This window comes from Pseudophryne corroboree, chromosome 9 (assembly GCF_028390025.1).
Source record: "Pseudophryne corroboree isolate aPseCor3 chromosome 9, aPseCor3.hap2, whole genome shotgun sequence".
Classification (NCBI taxonomy): domain Eukaryota; kingdom Metazoa; phylum Chordata; class Amphibia; order Anura; family Myobatrachidae; genus Pseudophryne; species Pseudophryne corroboree.
The window spans coordinates 193,493,668-193,516,984 of NC_086452.1; the positions used below are offsets into that span (position 1 = coordinate 193,493,668).

Genomic DNA, 23,317 nt, shown 5'->3' on the forward strand with positions numbered 1-23,317 from the left:
TATGTGAACGCTAGAAGCCTTACTGGTAAAAAGGGCGATCTAGAAATACTAGCAGCAAGCAAACAGTATGATGTTATAGGCATTACTGAAACTTGGTGGGACGAATATCATGACTGGACAGTCAATCTAGAAGGCTATACGCTGTTTAGGAGAGACAGACTAAATAAAAAGGGAGGGGGGGGTGTTTTTATGAAAAACCATTTTTAATACCTGATATCCGGGAGGATTTGCAGGAGGGGACTGTAGATACGGTCGAGACGCTATGGGTAGAAATTGCATGTAGCGAAAAGGGAATAAAATAGTTAGTATTGGCGGTATGCCTGGTATTAATGTATCTGATGAGGAATTGTTACTGAGGCAATTTGAAAGAGCAGCAGGAGTAGGTGACATAGTGGTGATGGGAGATTTTAACTATCCAGAGATAAACTAGAAAAACGATTCATGTGATACTGCTAGGGGTAATAAGTTTTTAAACACACTTAATGATAACTACTTAGTTCAACTAATTGAGGAACCAACTAGGTACAATGCAATCTTAGACCTGGTATTAACAAACAATGGGGAATTTGTATCAGATATTGAAGTGGGGGAGCCCATAGGAAACAGCACCACAATAAGGTCACTTTCAATATAAGTTTTCATAAAGAGTCCTATACTGGCTCAACTAGGACTTTAAACTTTAGTAAAGCCAACTTTGAAATGATGAGGGAAACTCTAAGGGATATTGATTGGGAAGGTTTGTTTTTAGGAAAAAATACTACAGAGAAATGGGATGTATTAAAATAACTGCTAGCTAAAAATACTCTCAAATTTATTCCTACGAGCAGCAAGAAAAGGATTCAAAATAATAAACCGATGTGGCTTAATAAAAAAATAAAGGAACCTATGGGTAAGAAAAGGCAAGTATTTAAAAAATACAAATCTGATGGGAATGCGGAATAATTTCAGCACTATAAGGACTGTAACAAAATATGCAAAAAAGAAATAAGAGCGGCTAAAGTAGAAACAGAAAAACTAGTAGCAAAAGAAAGCAAATCAAATCCCCAAAACTTCTTTAAATACATTAATAGCAAGAGATTAAAGAAGGAGAGTATAGGTCCTGTAAAAGACAAGTCAGGAGTCTTAATCAAAAATGATAATGACATAGCGGACATACTTAATGAATTTTTTTCAACATTATTTACTAGAAAGGACCCAATTATGGGACTAACACACAACCTCAATAATGAGAATATCCCACTGATAGGTACTTATTTAAGTGAGGAGGTAGTCTGTGACCGATTAAAACATTCAAAGATTAATAAGTCACCGGGCCCGATGGAATTCACCCAAGGGTTCTAATGGAGCTTCACTCTGAACTTGCAAAACCGCTATTTTTGATCTTTAAGGATTCAGTTATATCAGGTATGGTTCCCAAAGAGTGGCATATAGCGGAAGTAGTGCCTATATTCAAAAAGGGAAGTTAAGCTGAACCGGGTAACTATAGACCAGTTAGTCTTACATCTATAGTAGGGAAAGTACTGGAATGTATTCTAAGGGACAGTATTCAGAAGTTCCTTGAAGCCAATGAAATCATTAAAAGGAATCAACATGGATTCGTGAAGGACAGATCCTGTCAAACCAACTTACTTGGTTTTTATGAAACAGTAAGTGCAAACCTCGATCAGGGTAAAGAGGTGGATGTAATCTTTTTAGATTTTGCCAAAGCTTTCGACACAGTACCACACATGCAACTTATCTACAAGCTACAAGAAATAGGGCTAGGAAGCTTTATATGCACTTGGGTCAAGAATTGGTTAGTTAATAGAGAGCAGCGCGCTTGTGGTTAATGGATCTCTTTCAAATTGGACTGAAGTGTTAAGTGGTGTGCCACAAGGCTCGGTATTAGGACCGCTATTGTTCAACATTTTCATTAATGACCTAACAGAAGGTCTAGAGAGCATGGTGTCAATTTTTGCAGATGATACCAAATTGTGTAATGTTGGAGGAGGAGGATGTTGAGTCTCTTCAGAATGACTTAGTTAAATTAGAAGCATGGGCAGCCAAATGGAGAATGCGCTTCAATACAGACAAGTGTAAGGTAATGCACAGTGGTAGCAAGAACAAAAATAACACCTGCATACTGAATGGGGATACTATACTGGGGAAAATTAGGGTATACTGTACTGGAAAAAGACTTAGGTGTTCTCATAGATAACAAACTAAGCAGCAGTTCCCACAGTGGGTTCACTACGGGTGGCCGGCGGTCGGGCTCCCGGCGACCAGCATCCCGGCGCCGGGAGCCCGACCGCCGGCTTACCGACAGCTTGGCGAGCGCAAATGAGCCCCTTGCGGGCTCGCTGCGCTCGCCACGCTACGGGCACGGTGGCGCGCTACGCGCGCCACACTATTTTATTCTCCCTCTATGGGGGTCGTGGACCCCCACGAGGAAAAATAAGTGTCGGTAAGCCGGCGGTCGGGCTCCCGGCGCCGGTATACTGAGCGCCGGGAGCCCGACCGCCGGCAAACAGAAGACCACCCCCCACAGTAGGATGGAGGCAAAGAAGGCTAATAAGATACTAGCATGCATAAAAAGGGGAATTGATGCAAGGGACGAGGGTGTTATACTCCCGTTATATAAATCACTAGTGAGGCCACACCTTGAATACTGTGTACAATTCTGGGCACCGTACTACAAAAAGGATATCCTGGAGCTAGAAAAGGTTCAGAGGAGGGCGACCAAACTAATTAAGGGCATGGAGAGGATGGAATACAATGAAAGGCTTGAAAGACTACGAATGTTTACATTGGAAAAGAGAAGACTAAGAGGGGATATGATCAACATCTACAAATATATAAGGGGACAATGCACAGAGCTTGTGCGGGACCTGTTTTTGGCCAGATCAACACAAAGGACTCGTGGACACTCGCTCAGGTTAGAAGAGAGGAGATTCCGCACAATACGTTGTAAAGGCTTTTTCACGGTAAGGACAATACGTGTTTGGAATTCCCTGCCTGAGGGAGTTGTAATGGCAGACTCTGTCAACACCTTTAAGAATGGGTTGATAAATTCCTCATAAATAAGGATATCCAGGGTTATGGTGCATAGTCACGCACTATAGTTACTATAAAAAGGGATAAAATGCAACAACTGAAATCAGCATTAGTCATAATTTTAGACAAATCATCGTGCATAGGAGACCACAAATAGGTTGAACTTGATGGACAATTGTCTTTTTTCAACCTCAGATACTATGTTACTACTGTATGTTACTGTCATAGACTTTTTACTCCAGACTTTTGGCTATAAAAATGATTCTAATAATGCAAAGAAGATATTTCAAACATATTTGTTGTATATTTCATATACTTTATACAGTCAAAACTCTGGCACAAACGTTAGTATGACAGGAAAGGCTCTGCCTCACCTGCCTCACCCCACCGCATGTCACTGGCGTCTAGGCCTAAGTCACCGGGAGTGGCGGCTAGGGCTAAGACTTGAGGGGAGAGGCGGCTAAGGCTAACCCTATCTCTAGTGCCTTACCCTAACCCCCCACCCCCACCTGGGCCCTAACTCTAACCGTCACCCCGATACTTATCTTAGAGATGTCAGCGATCGGTGTACCGGCGCTGAGATTCAGAATGGTGTCAGGATTCCGGCATTGGTCACATGACTGCCGGCATCCTGACTGATGGACGTTTCAGAGGCATACGCATCTCAATTCAATCTCCACATTTTGCTATATGGAATTAAATGGTGTTCCAAAGTAGGTTTTTTTGTGTAGATGTGTCAAGAACATAGACGGTATTGCAGGCTTTGCTGAGTTGTGCTTAGGTGGAGATCTACCTGTTTTCAGAAGCATATCTTGCACCAAGGATAGGACTGTTGCAGGTGTGTTCTGATAACGATGATGGATATAAATCAAATGTATGGACAACTGCAGTCTGGTGGCATATCACTCAGCATAGAGTTAGCAATATATTTCCGCACACGTAAGTGATGGTCATTCAGTTCCCGAAGGATCTGCGACTTCATGCACAAAGTACTGATTTTCAGTACTTTGCGCATGCGCAGGACCCGCTATGTGTGTATGCTATGCTATGTAGGAAGCAGGGCGGCAGCAGACAGTCAGTGATTGACAGTCTGCTGCCATTTGGGGATGGGGAGAGGACAGCGCTGGCCTCTGCTTCCCAAAACTGATTCATGTCTTGCTGTTTAGGGGAAGGGAAGAGGCCAGGGATCTCCGTGCTGCACGGAGTGACCCCCTTTAAACGGCTTGTTGTAATGGCAACCATGAATATAAATGTACTGCTGCAATGCTAGCAGTGAAAGCTGCTCCTTATCATGGAGAAATATGCTACCAATATATAGACACCACTTCCTGCTCCCTGTTAGGAGTATTTATTTATTCATTGGGCCATTTTTGATGTATATGGTGATTAGATCACATAGTATGCCATGAAGGATGCCATGTGGTAATGGCAGTCCCAGTTGGAGGATTGTAACTATTTCCCCATCAGTAATTATGAGCAGCCTATTGCGATGGCACACAAACACATAGATGTATTCTTACGGTACTGACAGAGAGTTCTGCTCCTTGTTAAGGATTTACCTCCATCACTTACACAATAACTGTGCACTTTGTCCTACCTATATAGATTCTAACACATGAGCATAGAAATTACATTAACATAATAAATGTAGACACGTAGGACACTCAACTAGGTCCTACATATGTTTCGCATTTTTGCTTCAAACCTTCCTGCATTGTGATGTGAATTTTCATGCATTGGTCATGGGATAGCTCACTCTCTTAATGACTTCCTGTGTGTAGTCCCTTCTGGTTCAGATATATGCAGTTATCTTTTACTTTTATTGCAAGCATTGTTTTTTCAGTTTGGAGTTCCTGTGGCTGTTGACAAAATGAACAGTCCTTTCTCTTGCTTACAGTATAATTTCTCAGTATCAAGATCGATAGTTGTGAGTCTTGCCACCTTCCTCAGGATAAGGTGGACAGTTTACACGCTGCCATAGAAGAATGCATGACTGCGCGTAATATTACAATGCATTGGGCACACAGAGATTAAGCAGTAGTTGTCTTTTTGGGACTGGGGGGTGATTCCGAGTTGATCGCTCGCTAGCAATTTTTAGCAGCCGTGCAAACGCTATGCCGCCTCCCACTGGGAGTGTATTTTAGCTTAGCAGAAGTGCGAACAAAAGGATCGCACAGCGGCTACAAAATAATGCAGTTTCTGAGTAGCTTCAGACCTACTCAGCGCTTGTGATCACTTCAGACTGTTCAGTTCCTGTTTTGACATCACAAACACACCCTGCGTTCAGCCAGCCACGCCTGCGTTTTCCCTGGCACGCCTGCGTTTTTCCGCACACACCCTGAAAACGATCAGTTGATACCCAGAAAAGCCCACTTCATGTCAATCACTCTGCGGCCAGCAGTGCGACTGAAAGCTTTGCTAGACCCTGTGTGAAACTACATAGTTTGTTGTAATAGTACATCGTGTGTGCGCATTGCGCTGCATATGCATTTTCAGAAGTGCCTTTTTTTGCCTCATCGCTGCACAGCAAACGAATGCAGCTAGCGATCAACTCGGAATGACCCCCCTAGTTTTTTGAATACCTTAATAGCATCTGGTTGTCGGTGTCACCAGTCGCTGATAATTTCCATCTGCAGTTATTTATGGATTCAGTAGGTGCTACAGGGTTGGGGTGTTACCTCTATGGTGCCTGGTGTGTGTATAAATGGCCTGAGGATTGGGGAAAAGGGTTTGATGAAGGATTTGCTTCTTCTCAAACTCTTTACCATAATGGTTGCCATGGAAATTTGAGGCGGTAGGTTGTGCAATCGCAGCATAGTGCTCAGGTGTGACAACCTCAGTGGCAGCAGGCTGCATCCCTACTGGATTTGCATTTGCTGGCACAACTGGTTCTGTCATGTTTGCACTGAAACATGTTCAAAGCGCAGCATGTGACATGGTTGGAGAATGAGATAGATGATGTGTTGTCTCGATTTCATGGGCTAAGTATTGATCTTTGGCTCCTGATGCTGACAACATTGGTATGCTTCACCCCATAGGTTTAGCAATTGATTGAGCCAGCATGGAGGGCTTAGCAGAACAGTTTATAGCCCTCACCATGATGCAAGCTTATCATCAGGCATGGAAAGAGTGGGAAGTTTATTTCCATGGCACAGACAGGCAGGTAAGAGTCAGTTGAGAATCCTTCCTGCTAAAAGTTTTCTGATTTATGAAGGTTTTAAAGGGTTGGCATGGGTCTTTTATACACTATCAAACCACAGGAGACCTGTAGACACACTTATGCTCCCATCTGTCTTAGAGGCAGTGCAAAGTGTGGTGGTTTCTCGGTTTGAGATAGTCCTGTTACAAGTAGCATTTTCTGTGGCATTTCATGATGCCTTTGGTGCTATTAGCATCTTCCAAATGGGTGTATGCTACTATGTTCTTATCGGATGTCCTTGTGGGCAAGAGGTCTGATCTCTTTAGAATGCGGTTGTCTAAGACCAACCAAGCAGGTAGATGAAAGAGGTTTTCGTTGGGTCTGTCAAGGGACTAACGGATCTGCCCTGTTGCCCTGGCTATGCATTATGTGTCATTGTGCCTGGATGTTCCTGGCTTATGCATATGGATGGGACTAAGCTTACGAAGTCCCAGTTTGGGTGTCTTTTTAAGTGATGTGTGTCAAGTATAAAACTCTTTCTTTGGATTTTTCGAGCACACTCCTTCAGGATTGGTGTGGCTACTTCAGCAACAGAGGCAGGTTTCTTGGTTTAAGAGATTAAGGGGGACATGTACTAAGCAGTGATAAAAGTGTAGAAGAGAGCCAGTGGATAAGTTTCCCACGGCAACCAATCAGCTGCTCTGTATATGTTTATAGTATGCAAATTATAAATGTTATGTCAATGCTGATTGGTTGCCATGGGCAACTTCTCCACTGGCTCACTTCTACACTTTTATCACTGCTTAGTACATGTTCCCCTAAGGCCTTGAGCCATTGGAAATTGGCCAGTTACAAACGTTACAGGCCTTTTCATTAACTTTGTTTGTTACTATAGTCTGTGTATTGTACATGTCATTTTTGCACATTTTGCCCTGGAAAATGCGTCTTAGATGGAAATTGATGCTACTAGGACGCACAAGCAGCTCCTGCTGATTTAAATTATATGCAGCATGGCTATATTCTGTGTGTAATTGTGGCACTTCTGGCATACTAAATTATGTTACAGTGTTTGGCTGGAAACCACTGTAGCATAACATTTTGTATGCAGATACAGTTGCTATTACACACAGAATATATGCATGCTACATATCATTTTAATCAGCAAAAACTGCTTTTGTGTCCTAAGATGCATTCTCCAGGGCAAAATGTGCAAAAATGACATGTACAGTATGCGGACTATTTTGAGAGAGCAAAGGTTTGTTTTTGTTTTTTAAGGTTAGCAATAATTTTAAAATGTTTATTTGTTGTAAATGTGCTGTAAATGTGTGTGTGTGTAATTGATTTTCAACATTCACAAATACAACTCGCCCCCAAAAAACAGGTCTATGGGGTATATGCAATTAGCGGCGAATCGCGGCAATTTTTCGCCCGTTTTTTAATTCGACACAATTCGACCGTCGAATTCCTGCAAGTGGGTGCCGAAATTTACCATATTCAATAAAAAACGGATTCGACAGTCCCGCTGTCGAAAAACGGACGATTTGACGGATTTTGATCCGATTGTTTAAAAACGGGAAAAAACGGGAAAAAAAACGAAAAAAAAATTGCGTGGGGTCCCCCCTCCAAAGCATAACCAGCCTCGGGCTCTTCGAGCCGGTCCTGGTTCTAAAAATCCGGGGGGAAAAATGACAGGGGATCCCCCGTATTTTTAAAACCAGCATCGGGCTCTGCACCTGGTGCAGGTGCAAAAAATACGGGGGACAAAAAGAGTAGGGGTCCCCCATATTTTTTACACCAGCAACGGGCTCCACTAGCTGGACAGATAATGCCACAGCCAGGGGTCACTTTTATACAGCGCCCTGCGGCCGTGGCATTAAATATCCAACTAGTCACCCCTGGCCGGGGTACCCTGGGGGAGTGGGGACCCCTTCAATAAAGGGGTCCCCCCCCAGCCACCCAAGGGCCAGGGGTGAAGCCCGAGGCTGTCCCCCCCATCCAAGGGCCCTACTCTTTGTCTCCCGTATTTTTTGCACCAGCACCAGGCGCAGAGCCCGGTGCTGGTTTTAGAAATACGGGAGATCCCCTGTAATTTCCCCCCCCCGGATTTTTAGAACCAGGACCGGCTCGAAGAGCCCGAGGCTGGTTATGCTTTGGAGGGGGGACCCCACGCCATTTTTTTTCTGGATTTTACCATTCCATTTAAAAAAAAATAATAATAATATTTTTAAAAATATATAAATAATACTTGTGCCTCCAAAATAGACAAACCAATTACCTAATCCCTTCTAATATAAATAGATATGCTATTACCAATAAAAAAAACACCAAAAAAAACATGTTTTAATTTTTTTTTATTAGATTCCCCCACCAAAGTGTGGCGGATTGAAAATGACGAATTTACTGTCTAAAAGCACTGTTGTCGAATTTCCAAACTTCAATTGAATATACTTTTGGCGAATTGCCGCATTTGTACCATTGCAGAAATGTCGAATTTGACAAATGTCGAATTTCAAAATGTCGAATTTTGAAAGTCCGTTTTTTTGACGGAAAGTACTGAATTGCAATGTCGATTTTTTTTTTTGGCGAAAAAGTCCAGTTTTTCGACAATTTCGGGAATTCGACCGCAATTGCATATACCCCTATATATGTCTGACTCTATAGAGCTGTTTTGTGTCCGACTATCAAACTCGGACTCCATTACATCGGCCAAACAGTATGCTTAATATGGGCAAAACATCTGGATCTGAGTTTATCCTAGCCGCTCTACTTTAGAGCTGCAAGTGCCTGAGTTGTCACGTATTTGCCCGCTAATACATTGGCCGAGTTAGCTAAATGTCCGACTTTTGCGTCTATGGGGATCATTCCGAGTTGATCGCTCGCTGGCTAGTTTTAGCAGCCATGCAAACACTATGCTGCCGCCCACTGGGGAGTGTATTTTAGCTTAGCAGAAGTGCGTACGCATGTTCAGCCGAGCTCTGCAAAAACAATTTGTGCTGTTTCTGAGTAGCTCTGAACCTACTCAGTGCTTGCGATCACTTCAGCCTATTCGTGTACGGATTTGACATCATACATCCACCCAGCGAACGCCCAGCCATGCCTGCATTTTTGTAAACACTCCCTGAAAACGGTCAGTTGACACCCAGAAACGCCATCTTCCTGTCAATCTTCTTGTGGCCGTCAGTGCGACTGAAAACTTTGCTAGAACCTGTGCACAACCACAACGGGCTTTGCACCCGTACGTCACACGTGCGCATTGCGGGGCATACGCATGCGCAGAAATGCTGATATTTAGCCTGATCGCTGTGCTGCGAACAACTGCAGCTAGCGATCAACTCGGAATGACCCCCTATGTCATAAAAGATGCTCAATTCTTCAAACAAGGCCGCCATTACATCCCAGCCATAGGACCTCATTCAGCTTGGATCACTATTGAGACAAAAATGTGCGATTTTCTCAGAACTGCGTCTGCTAAAAAACACATGCGAAGAATGGGATGTTGTTATGTGACCTGTGGTCAGGAGACGACCGGTCACAATACCTCCCCCTGCATTCCGCCCCCTCACAATCCCGACGATCGGCATGCCGGCCAACAAGGACTATTTAAGCCTGCAAGGAGCTTCCTGCGCTCACCCCCCCCCCCATCCCCCAGCCGGCACTCCTTGCCTGGGTGTCAGTATGGGGACCGGCCAACCTGCGAAGAACCACTTAAAAAGGTGAAAGACACCCACTGATGCATTTGCAAATTTGTGTATGCATTCTCATAATTGCGATGCATATGCAAAAATCGAGTACCATCGACAAATCCGGTTGACCCATGCATATGCAGGATATATGAGGCTGCAGTCGCAGCGGTGCCATGTTTTTAATCACAGCAATCGTAGGTGACGCCAGATGCACGCCCTGAAAACAGCCATGACACACCTGTGTTTTCCCAACCCCTCCCCACAAACGCCATTTAACCTCCCACAAATTATCACTTCCCAGCAATCGATATGTAATCACACTTTGCTGGGCCTGCGACCGCATTGCAAATGCATTTTGGCCTTTCTGCATGCACGATGCTTTCACAGTGCATGTGCAGTCGTCCGATAATTATCCAATTTGCAATTTTGCAACTGAAGCTGAATAAAGCCCACAGTCTTTTAAACTGCCATGTGTTTGTGTCGATGCTCTGTTGCTTTGTTTAGTTAGCCAGCTTTTGGCCTATTTTGGTGAACAATATTTCAGCTGTGCGATTGTCAAAATTTACTGGAAATTAGTGATGTGCACCGGACATTTTTCGGGTTTTGTGTTTTGGTTTAGGGTTCGGTTCCGCTGCCGTGTTTTGGATTCGGACGCGTTTTGGCAAAACCTCCCTGAAAATGTTTTGTCGGATTCGGGTGTGTTTTGGATTCGGGTGTTTCTTACAAAAAACCCTCAAAAACAGCTTAAATCATAGAATTTGGGGGTCATTTTGATCCCATAGTATTATTAACCTCAATAACCATAATTTCCACTCATTTCCAGTCTATTCTGAACACCTCACACCTCACAATATTATTTTTAGTCCTAAAATTTGCACCGAGGTCGTTGGATGACTAAGCTAAGCGACCCAAGTGGCCGACACAAAAACCTGGCCCATCTAGGAGTGGCACTGCAGTATCAGACAGGATGGTCGATTTAAAAAATAGTCCCCAAACAGCACATGATGCAAAGAAAAAAAGAGGTGCACTGTGGTCGCTGGATGGCTAAGCTAAGCGACACAAGTGGCCGACACAAACACCTGGCCCATCTGTTGTAAAAACAGGACATGCACACTTTAACAAACCCATCATTTCAGCGACAGGGTCTGCCACACAACTGTGACTGAAATGACTGGTTGGTTTGGGCCCCCACCAAAAAAGAAGCAATCAATCTCTCACAAACTTCAATGGTGAGAGAATCATATGCAGTGACAGTAGACGACATGTCAGTAATCGTTGGCAGGTCCTTCAGTCCGGACCAGATGTCAGCACTCGCTCCAGACTGCCCTGCATCACCGCCAGTGGGTGGGCTCGGAATTCTTAGCCTTTTCCTCGCACCCCCAGTTGCGGGAGAATGTGAAGGAGCAGCTGTTGACGGGTCACGTTCCGCTTGACTTGACAATTTTCTCACCAGCAGGTCTTTGAACCTCTGTAGACTTGTGTCTGCCGGAAAGAGAGATACAACGTAGGTTTTAAATCTAGGATCGAGCACGGTGGCCAAAATGTAGTGCTCTGATTTCAACAGATTGACCACCCGTAAATCCTGGTTAAGCGAATTAAGGCTCCATCCACAAGTCCCACATGCCTAGCGGAATCGCTCTGTTTTAGCTCCTCCTTCAATGTCTCCAGCTTCTTCTGCAAAAGCCTGATGAGGGGAATGACCTGACTCAGGCTGGCAGTGTCTGAACTGACTTCACGTGTGGCAAGTTCAAAGGGTTGCAGAACCTTGCACAACGTTGAAATCATTCTCCACTGCGCATGAGTCAGGTGCATTCCCCCTCTTTTGCCTATATCGTAGGCAGATGTATAGGCTTGAATGGCCTTTTGCTGCTCCTCCATCCTCTGAAGCATATAGAGGGTTGAATTCCACCTCGTTACCACCTCTTGCTTCAGATGATGACAGGGCAGGTTCAGGACTGTTTGCTGGTGCTCCAGTCTTCGGCACGCGGTGGCTGAATGCCAAAAGTGTCCCGCAATTCTTCGGGCCACCGACAGCATCTCTTGCACGCCCCTGTCGGTTTTTAAATAATTCTGCACCACCAAATTCAATGTATGTGCAAAACATGGGACTTGCTGGAATTTGCCCAGATGTAATGCACGCACAATATTGCTGGCGTTGTCCGATGTCACAATACCCCAGGAGAGTCCATTTGGGGTAAGCCATTCTGCGATGATGTTCCTCAGTTTCTGTAAGAGGTTGTCAGCTGTGTGCCTCTTCTGGAAAGCGGTGATACAAAGCGTAGCCTGCCTAGGAACGAGATGGCGTTTGCGAGATGCTGCTACTGATGCCGCCGCTGCTGTTCTTGCTGCGGGAGGCAATACATCTACCCAGTGGGCTGTCACAGTCATATAGTCCTGAGTCTGCCCTGCTCCACTTGTCCACATGTCCGTGGTTAAGTGGACATTGGGTACAACTACATTTTTTAGGACACTGGTGACTCTTTTTCTGAGGTCTGTGTACATTTTCGGTATCGCCTGCCTAGAGAAATGGAACCTAGATGGTATTTGGTACCGGGGACACAGTACCTCAATCAAGTCGGTAGTTCCCTGTGAATTAACGGTGGATAACGGAAACACGTTTCTCACCGCCCAGGCTGCCAAGGCCTGAGTTATCCGCTTTGCAGCAGGATGACTGCTGTGATATTTCATCTTACTCGCAAAGGACTGTTGAACAGTCAATTGCTTACTGGAAGTAGTACAAGTGGTCTTCCGACTTCCCCTCTGGGATGACGATCGACTCCCAGCAGCAACAACAGCAACGCCAGCAGCAGTAGGCGTTACACTCAAGGATGCATCGGAGTAATCCCAGGCAGGAGAGGACTCGTCAGACTTGCCAGTGACATGGACTGCAGGACTATTTGCTTTCCTGTGTAAGGAGGAAATTGACACTGAGGGAGTTGGTGGTGTGGTTTGCAGGACCTTGGTTACAAGAGGAAGGGATTTAGTGGTCAGTGGACTGCTTCCGCTGTCATACAAAGTTTTTGAACTTGTCACGGACTTATGATGAATGCGCTGCAGGTGACGTATAAGGGAGGATGTTCCGAGGTGGTTAACGTCCTTACCCCTACTTATTACAGCTTGACAAAGGCAACACACGGCTTGACACCTGTTGTCCGCATTTGTGTTAAAATAATTCCACACCGAAGAGGTGATTTTTTTTGTAATTTGACCAGGCATGTCAATGGCCATATTCGTCCCACGGACAACAGGTGTCTCCCCGGGTGCCTGACTTAAACAAACCACCTCACCATCAGAATCCTCCTTGTCAATTTCCTCCTCAGCGCCAGCAACACCCATATCCTCATCCTGGTGTACTTCAACAGTGACATCTTCAATTTGACTATCAGGAACTGGACTGCGGGTGCTCCTTCCAGCACTTGCAGGGGGCGTGCAAATGGTGGAAGGCGCCACCTCTTCCCGTCCAGTGTTGGAAAGGTCAGGCATCGCAGCCGACACAATTGGACTCTCCTTGGGGATTTGTGATTTAGAAGAACGCACAGTTCTTTGCTGTCCTTTTGCCACCTTAAGTCTTTTCATTTTTCTAGCGAGAGGATGAGTGCTTCCATCCTCATGTGAAGCTGAACCACTAGCCATGAACATAGGCCAGGGCCTCAGCCGTTCCTTGCCACTCCGTGTCTTAAATGGCATATTAGCAGGTTTATGCTTCTCCTCAGACGCTTTTAATTGTGATTTTTGGGTCATTTTACTGAACTTTTTTGGGGGGGATTTTACATGCTCTCTACTATGACATTGGGCATCGGCCTTGGCAGACGACGTTGATGGCATTTCATCGTCTCGGCCATGACTAGTGGCAGCAGCTTCAGCACGAGGTGGAAGTGGATCTTGATCTTTCCCTATATTACCCTCCACATTTTTGTTCTCCATTTTTTAATGTGTGGAATTATATGCCAGTATCAATAGCAATGGCCTACTACTATATATACTGCGCACAACTGAAATACACCACAGGTATGGATGGATAGTATACTTGACGACACAGAGGTAGGTAGAGCAGTGGCCTACTGTACCGTACTGCTATATATTATATACTGGTGGTCAGCAAACTGTGCAAAACTGAAATGCACCACAGGTATGGATGGATAGTATACTTGACGACACAGAGGTAGGTAGAGCAGTGGCCTACTGTACCGTACTGCTATATATTATATACTGGTGGTCAGCAAACTGTGCAAAACTGAAATGCACCACAGGTATGGATGTATAGTATACTTGACGACACAGTGTAGGTAGAGCAGTGGCCTACTGTACCGTACTGCTATATATTATATACTGGTGGTCAGCAAACTGTGCAAAACTGAAATGCACCACAGGTATGGATGTATAGTATACTTGACGACACAGAGGTAGGTAGAGCAGTGGCCTACTGTACCGTACTGCTATATATTATATACTGGTGGTCAGCAAACTGTGCAAAACTGAAATGCACCACAGGTATGGATGGATAGTATACTTGACGACACAGAGGTAGGTAGAGCAGTGGCCTACTGTACCGTACTGCTATATATTATATACTGGTGGTCAGCAAACTGTGCAAAACTGAAATGCACGACAGGTATGGATGTATAGTATACTTGACGACACAGAGGTAGGTAGAGCAGTGGCCTACTGTACCGTACTGCTATATATTATATACTGGTGGTCAGCAAACTGTGCAAAACTGAAATGCACCACAGGTATGGATGTATAATATACTTGACGACACAGAGGTAGGTAGAGCAGTGGCCTACTGTACCGTACTGCTATATATTATATACTGGTGGTCAGCAAACTGTTCAAAACTGAAATGCACCACAGGTATGGATGGATAGTATACTTGACGACACAGAGGTAGGTAGAGCAGTGGCCTACTGTACCGTACTGCTATATATTATATACTGGTGGTCAGCAAACTGTGCAAAACTGAAATGCACCACAGGTATGGATGGATAGTATACTTGACGACACAGAGGTAGGTAGAGCAGTGGCCTTCTGTACCGTACTCCTTATATTATATACTGGTGGTCAGCAAAATTATGCACTGTACTCCTACTATATACTACAATGCAGCACAGATTAGAGATGAGCGCCTGAAATTTTTCGGGTTTTGTGTTTTGGTTTTGGGTTCGGTTCCGCGGCCGTGTTTTGGGTTCGAACGCGTTTTGGCAAAACCTCACCGAATTTTTTTTGTCGGATTCGGGTGTGTTTTGGATTCGGGTGTTTTTTTCAAAAAACACTAAAAAACAGCTTAAATCATAGAATTTGGGGGTCATTTTGATCCCAAAGTATTATTAACCTCAAAAACCATAATTTACACTCATTTTCAGTCTATTCTGAATACCTCACACCTCACAATATTATTTTTAGTCCTAAAATTTGCACCGAGGTCGCTGTGTGAGTAAGATAAGCGACCCTAGTGGCCGACACAAACACCGGGCCCATCTAGGAGTGGCACTGCAGTGTCACGCAGGATGTCCCTTCCAAAAAACCCTCCCCAAACAGCACATGACGCAAAGAAAAAAAGAGGCGCAATGAGGTAGCTGTGTGAGTAAGATTAGCGACCCTAGTGGCCGACACAAACACCGGGCCCATCTAGGAGTGGCACTGCAGTGTCACGCAGGATGGCCCTTCCAAAAAACCCTCCCCAAACAGCACATGACGCAAAGAAAAAAAGAGGCGCAATGAGGTAGCTGTGTGAGTAAGATTAGCGACCCTAGTGGCCGACACAAACACCGGGCCCATCTAGGAGTGGCACTGCAGTGTCACGCAGGATGTCCCTTCCAAAAAACCCTCCCCAAACAGCACATGACGCAAAGAAAAAAAGAGGCGCAATGAGGTAGCTGTGTGAGTAAGATTAGCGACCCTAGTGGCCGACACAAACACCGGGCCCATCTAGGAGTGGCACTGCAGTGTCACGCAGGATGTCCCTTCCAAAAAACCCTCCCCAAACAGCACATGACGCAAAGAAAAAAAGAGGCGCAATGAGGTAGCTGACTGTGTGAGTAAGATTAGCGACCCTAGTGGTCGACACAAACACCGGGCCCATTTAGGAGTGGCACTGCAGTGTCACGCAGGATGTCCCTTCCAAAAAACCCTCCCCAATCAGCACATGATGCAAAGAAAAAGAAAAGAAAAAAGAGGTGCAAGATGGAATTGTCCTTGGGCCCTCCCACCCACCCTTATGTTGTATAAACAAAACAGGACATGCACACTTTAACCAACCCATCATTTCAGTGACAGGGTCTGCCACACGACTGTGACTGATATGACGGGTTGGTTTGGACCCCCCCAAAAAAGAAGCAATTAATCTCTCCTTGCACAAACTGGCTCTACAGAGGCAAGATGTCCACCTCATCATCACCCTCCGATATATCACCGTGTACATCCCCCTCCTCACAGATTATCAATTCGTCCCCACTGGAATCCACCATCTCAGCTCCCTGTGTACTTTGTGGAGGCAATTGCTGCTGGTCAATGTCTCCGCGGAGGAATTGATTATAATTCATTTTAATGAACATCATCTTCTCCACATTTTCTGGATGTAACCTCGTACGCCGATTGCTGACAAGGTGAGCGGCGGCACTAAACACTCTTTCGGAGTACACACTTGTGGGAGGGCAACTTAGGTAGAATAAAGCCAGTTTGTGCAAGGGCCTCCAAATTGCCTCTTTTTCCTGCCAGTATAAGTACGGACTGTGTGACGTGCCTACTTGGATGCGGTCACTCATATAATCCTCCACCATTCTATCAATGTTGAGAGAATCATATGCAGTGACAGTAGACGACATGTCCGTAATCGTTGTCAGGTCCTTCAGTCCGGACCAGATGTCAGCATCAGCAGTCGCTCCAGACTGCCCTGCATCACCGCCAGCGGGTGGGCTCGGAATTCTGAGCCTTTTCCTCGCACCCCCAGTTGCGGGAGAATGTGAAGGAGGAGATGTTGACAGGTCGCGTTCCGCTTGACTTGACAATTTTGTCACCAGCAGGTCTTTCAACCCCAGCAGACTTGTGTCTGCCGGAAAGAGAGATCCAAGGTAGGCTTTAAATCTAGGATCGAGCACGGTGGCCAAAATGTAGTGCTCTGATTTCAACAGATTGACCACCCGTGAATCCTTGTTAAGCGAATTAAGGGCTCCATCCACAAGTCCCACATGCCTAGCGGAATCGCTCCATGTTAGCTCCTCCTTCAATGTCTCCAGCTTCTTCTGCAAAAGCCTGATGAGGGGAATGACCTGACTCAGGCTGGCAGTGTCTGAACTGACTTCACGTGTGGCAAGTTCAAAGGGCATCAGAACCTTGCACAACGTTGAAATCATTCTCCACTGCGCTTGAGACAGGTGCATTCCACCTACTATATCGTGCTCAATTGTATAGGCTTGAATGGCCTTTTGCTGCTCCTCCAACCTCTGAAGCATATAGAGGGTTGAATTCCACCTCGTTACCACTTCTTGCTTCAGATGATGGCAGGGCAGGTTCAGTAGTTTTTGGTGGTGCTCCAGTCTTCTGTATGTGGTGCCTGTACGCCGAAAGTGTCCCGCAATTCTTCTGGCCACCGACAGCATCTCTTGCACGCCCCTGTCGTTTTTTAAAAAAATTCTGCACCACCAAATTCAAGGTATGTGCAAAACATGGGACGTGCTGGAATTTGCCCATATTTAATGCACACACAATATTGCTGGCGTTGTCCGGTGCCACAAATCCACAAGAGAGTCCAATTGGGGTAAGCCATTCCGCGATGATCTTCCTCAGTTGCCGTAAGAGGTTTTCAGCTGTGTGCGTATTCTGGAAAGCGGTGATACAAAGCGTAGCCTGCCTAGGAAAGAGTTGGCGTTTGCGAGATGCTGCTACTGGTGCCGCCGCTGCTGTTCTTGCGGCGGGAGTCCATACATCTACCCAGTGGGCTGTCACAGTCATATAGTCCTGACCCTGCCCTGCTCCACTTGTCCACATGTCCGTGGTTAAGTGGACATTGGGTACAACTGCATTTTTTAGGACACTGGTGAGTCTTTTTCTGACGTCCGTGTACATTCTCGGTATCGCCTGCCTAGAGAAGTGGAACCTAGATGGTATTTGGTAACGGGGGCACACTGCCTCAATAAATTGTCTAGTTCCCTGTGAACTAACGGCGGATACCGGACGCACGTCTAACACCAACATAGTTGTCAAGGCCTCAGTTATCCGCTTTGCAGTAGGATAACTGCTGTGATATTTCATCTTCCTCGCAAAGGACTGTTGAACAGTCAATTGCTTACTGGAAGTAGTACAAGTGGGCTTACGACTTCCCCTCTGGGATGACCATCGACTCCCAGCGGCAACAACAGCAGCGCCAGCAGCAGTAGGCGTTACACGCAAGGATGCATCGGAGGAATCCCAGGCAGGAGAGGACTCGTCAGAATTGCCAGTGACATGGCCTGCAGGACTATTGGCATTCCTGGGGAAGGAGGAAATTGACACTGAGGGAGTTGGTGGGGTGGTTTGCGTGAGCTTGGTTACAAGAGGAAGGGATTTACTGGTCAGTGGACTGCTTCCGCTGTCACCCAAAGTTTTTGAACTTGTCACTGACTTATTATGAATGCGCTGCAGGTGACGTATAAGGGAGGATGTTCCGAGGTGGTTAACGTCCTTACCCCTACTTATTACAGCTTGACAAAGGGAACACACGGCTTGACACCTGTTGTCCGCATTTCTGGTGAAATACCTCCACACCGAAGAGCTGATTTTTTTGGTATTTTCACCAGGCATGTCAACGGCCATATTCCTCCCACGGACAACAGGTGTCTCCCCGGGTGCCTGACTTAAACAAACCACCTCACCATCAGAATCCTCCTGGTCAATTTCCTCCCCAGCGCCAGCAACACCCATATCCTCCTCATCCTGGTGTACTTCAACACTGACATCTTCAATCTGACTATCAGGAACTGGACTGCGGGTGCTCCTTCCAGCACTTGCAGGGGGCGTGCAAATGGTGGAAGGCGCATGCTCTTCACGTCCAGTGTTGGGAAGGTCAGGCATCGCAACCGACACAATTGGACTCTCCTTGTGGATTTGGGATTTCGAAGAATGCACAGTTCTTTGCTGTGCTGCTTTTGCCAGCTTGAGTCTTTTCATTTTTCTAGCGAGAGGCTGAGTGCTTCCATCCTCATGTGAAGCTGAACCACTAGCCATGAACATAGGCCAGGGCCTCAGCCGTTCCTTGCCACTCCGTGTCGTAAATGGCATATTGGCAAGTTTACGCTTCTCCTCCAACAATTTTATTTTAGGTTTTGGAGTCATTTTTTTTCTGATATTTGGTGTTTTGGATTTGACATGCTCTGTACTATGACATTGGGCATCGGCCTTGGCAGACGACGTTGCTGGCATTTCATCGTCTCGGCCATGACTAGTGGCAGCAGCTTCAGCACGAGGTGGAAGTGGATCTTGATCTTTCCCTAATTTTGGAACCTCAACATTTTTGTTCTCCATATTTTAATAGGCACAACTAAAAGGCACCTCAGGTAAACAATGGAGATGGATACTAGTATACAATTATGGACTGCCTGCCGAGTGCAGACACAGAGGTAGCCACAGCCGTGAACTACCGTACTGTACTGTGTCTGCTGCTAATATAGACTGGTTGATAAAGAGATAGTATACTCGTAACTAGTATGTATGTATAAAGAAAGAAAGAAAAACCACGGTTAGGTGGTATATACAATTATGGACGGGCTGCCGAGTGCCGACACAGAGGTAGCCACAGCCGTGAACTACCGCACTGTACTGTGTCTGCTGCTAATATATAGACTGGTTGATAAAGAGATAGTATACTCGTAACTAGTATGTATGTATAAAGAAAGAAAAAAAAAACCACGGTTAGGTGGTATATACAATTATGGACGGGCTGCCGAGTGCCGACACAGAGGTAGCCACAGCCGTGAACTACCGCACTGTACTGTGTCTGCTGCTAATATAGACTGGTTGATAAAGAGATAGTATACTCGTAACTAGTATGTATGTATAAAGAAAGAAAAAAAAACCACGGTTAGGTGGTATATACAATTATGGACGGGCTGCCGAGTGCCGACACAGAGGTAGCCACAGCCGTGAACTACCGCACTGTACTGTGTCTGCTGCTAATATATAGACTGGTTGATAAAGAGATAGTATACTCGTAACTAGTATGTATGTATAAAGAAAGAAAAAAAAACCACGGTTAGGTGGTATATACAATTATGGACGGGCTGCCGAGTGCCGACACAGAGGTAGCCACAGCCGTGAACTACCGCACTGTACTGTGTCTGCTGCTAATATATAGACTGGTTGATAAAGAGATAGTATACTCGTAACTAGTATGTATGTATAAAGAAAGAAAAAAAAACCACGGTTAGGTGGTATATACAATTATGGACGGGCTGCCGAGTGCCGACACAGAGGTAGCCACAGCCGTGAACTACCGCACTGTACTGTGTCTGCTGCTAATATAGACTGGTTGATAAAGAGATAGTATACTCGTAACTAGTATGTATGTATAAAGAAAGAAAAAAAAACCACGGTTAGGTGGTATATACAATTATGGACGGGCTGCCGAGTGCCGACACAGAGGTAGCCACAGCCGTGAACTACCGCACTGTACTGTGTCTGCTGCTAATATAGACTGGTTGATAAAGAGATAGTATACTCGTAACTAGTATGACTATAAAGAAAGAAAAAAAAACCACGGTTAGGTGGTATATACAATTATGGACGGGCTGCCGAGTGCCGACACAGAGGTAGCCACAGCCGTGAACTACCGCACTGTACTGTGTCTGCTGCTAATATATAGACTGGTTGATAAAGAGATAGTATACTCGTAACTAGTATGTATGTATAAAGAAAGAAAAAAAAACCACGGTTAGGTGGTATATACAATTATGGACGGGCTGCCGAGTGCCGACACAGAGGTAGCCACAGCCGTGAACTACCGCACTGTACTGTGTCTGCTGCTAATATATAGACTGGTTGATAAAGAGATAGTATACTCGTAACTAGTATGTATGTATAAAGAAAGAAAAAAAAACCACGGTTAGGTGGTATATACAATTATGGACGGGCTGCCGAGTGCCGACACAGAGGTAGCCACAGCCGTGAACTACCGCACTGTACTGTGTCTGCTGCTAATATATAGACTGGTTGATAAAGAGATAGTATACTCGTAACTAGTATGTATGTATAAAGAAAGAAAAAAAAACCACGGTTAGGTGGTATATACAATTATGGACGGGCTGCCGAGTGCCGACACAGAGGTAGCCACAGCCATGAACTACCGCACTGTACTGTGTCTGCTGCTAATATATAGACTGGTTGATAAAGAGATAGTATACTCGTAACTAGTATGTATGTATAAAGAAAGAAAGAAAAACCACGGTTAGGTGGTATATACAATTATGGACGGGCTGCCGAGTGCCGACACAGAGGTAGCCACAGCCGTGAACTACCGCACTGTACTGTGTCTGCTGCTAATATAGACTGGTTGATAAAGAGATAGTATACTCGTAACTAGTATGTATGTATAAAGAAAGAAAAAAAAACCACGGTTAGGTGATATATACAATTATGGACGGGCTGCCGAGTGCCGACACAGAGGTAGCCACAGCCGTGAACTACCGCACTGTACTGTGTCTGCTGCTAATATAGACTGGTTGATAAAGAGATAGTATACTCGTAACTAGTATGTATGTATAAAGAAAGAAAAAAAAACCACGGTTAGGTGGTATATACAATTATGGACGGGCTGCCGAGTGCCGACACAGAGGTAGCCACAGCCGTGAACTACCGCACTGTACTGTGTCTGCTGCTAATATAGACTGGTTGATAAAGAGATAGTATACTCGTAACTAGTATGACTATAAAGAAAGAAAAAAAAACCACGGTTAGGTGGTATATACAATTATGGACGGGCTGCCGAGTGCCGACACAGAGGTAGCCACAGCCGTGAACTACCGCACTGTACTGTGTCTGCTGCTAATATAGACTGGTTGATAAAGAGATAGTATACTACTAATATTATATATACTGGTGGTCAGGTCACTGGTCACTAGTCACACTGGCAGTGGCACTCCTGCAGCAAAAGTGTGCACTGTTTAATTTTAATATAATATTATGTACTCCTGGCTCCTGCTATAACCTATAACTGGCACTGCAGTGCTCCCCAGTCTCCCCCACAATTATAAGCTGTGTGAGCTGAGCACAGTCAGATATATATATACATTGATGCAGCACACTGGGCTGAGCAGTGCACACAGATATGGTATGTGACTGAGTCACTGTGTGTATCGTTTTTTTCACGCAGAGAACGGATATATTAAATAAAACAAACAACTGCACTGTCTGGTGGTCACTGTGGTCGTCAGTCACTAAACTCTGCACTCTCTTCTACAGTATCACAGCCTCAGGTCAATCTCTCTCTCTCTCTCTCAACCCTAATCTAAATGGAGAGGACGCCAGCCACGTCCTCTCCCTATCAATCTCAATGCACGTGTGAAAATGGCGGCGACGCGCGGCTCCTTATATAGAATCCGAGTCTCGCGAGAATCCGACAGCGTCATGATGACGTTCGGGCGCGCTCGGGTTAACCGAGCAAGGCGGGAGGATCCGAGTCTGCTCGGACCCGTGAAAAAAACATGAAGTTCGTGCTGGTTCGGATTCAGAGAAACCGAACCCGCTCATCTCTAGCACAGATATGGAGCGTTTTTCAGGCAGAGAACGTATAATACTGGTGGTCACTGGTCAGCAAAACTCTGCACTGTACTCCTCCTATATAATACTTCTGGTCCCCAGTCCCCACAATAAAGCAGTGTGAGCACAGATATATGCAGCACACTGAGCACAGATATGGAGCGTTTTTCAGGCAGAGAACGTATAATACTGGTGGTCACTGGTCAGCAAAACTCTGCACTGTACTCCTCCTATATAATACTGCTGCTCCCCAGTCCCCACAATAAAGCAGTGTGAGCACAGATATATGAGGCACACTGAGCACAGATATGGAGCGTTTCTCAGGCAGAGAACGTATAATACTGGTGGTCACTGGTCAGCAAAACTCTGCACTATACTCCTCCTATATAATACTGCTGGTCCCCAGTCCCCACAATAAAGCAGTGTGAGCACAGATATATGCAGCACACTGAGCACAGATATGGAGCGTTTTTCAGGCAGAGAACGTATAATACTGGTGGTCACTGGTCAGCAAAACTCTGCACTGTACTCCTCCTATATAATACTGCTGGTCCCCAGTCCCCACAATAAAGCAGTGTGAGCACAGATATATGCAGCACACTGAGCACAGATATGGAGCGTTTTTCAGGCAGAGAACGTATAATACTGGTGGTCACTGGTCAGCAAAACTCTGCACTGTACTCCTCCTATATAATACTGCTGCTCCCCAGTCCCCACAATAAAGCAGTGTGAGCAC

General features: G+C 45.4%; 1 protein-coding gene across 1 annotated transcript in view; it reads left to right on the forward strand.

Annotated features, from left to right (window-relative positions):
* Positions 1-23,317, forward strand: part of LOC134956871 (putative ferric-chelate reductase 1) — a 92,194-nt gene that overhangs the window by 11,444 nt on the left and 57,433 nt on the right. The window lies entirely within an intron of this gene.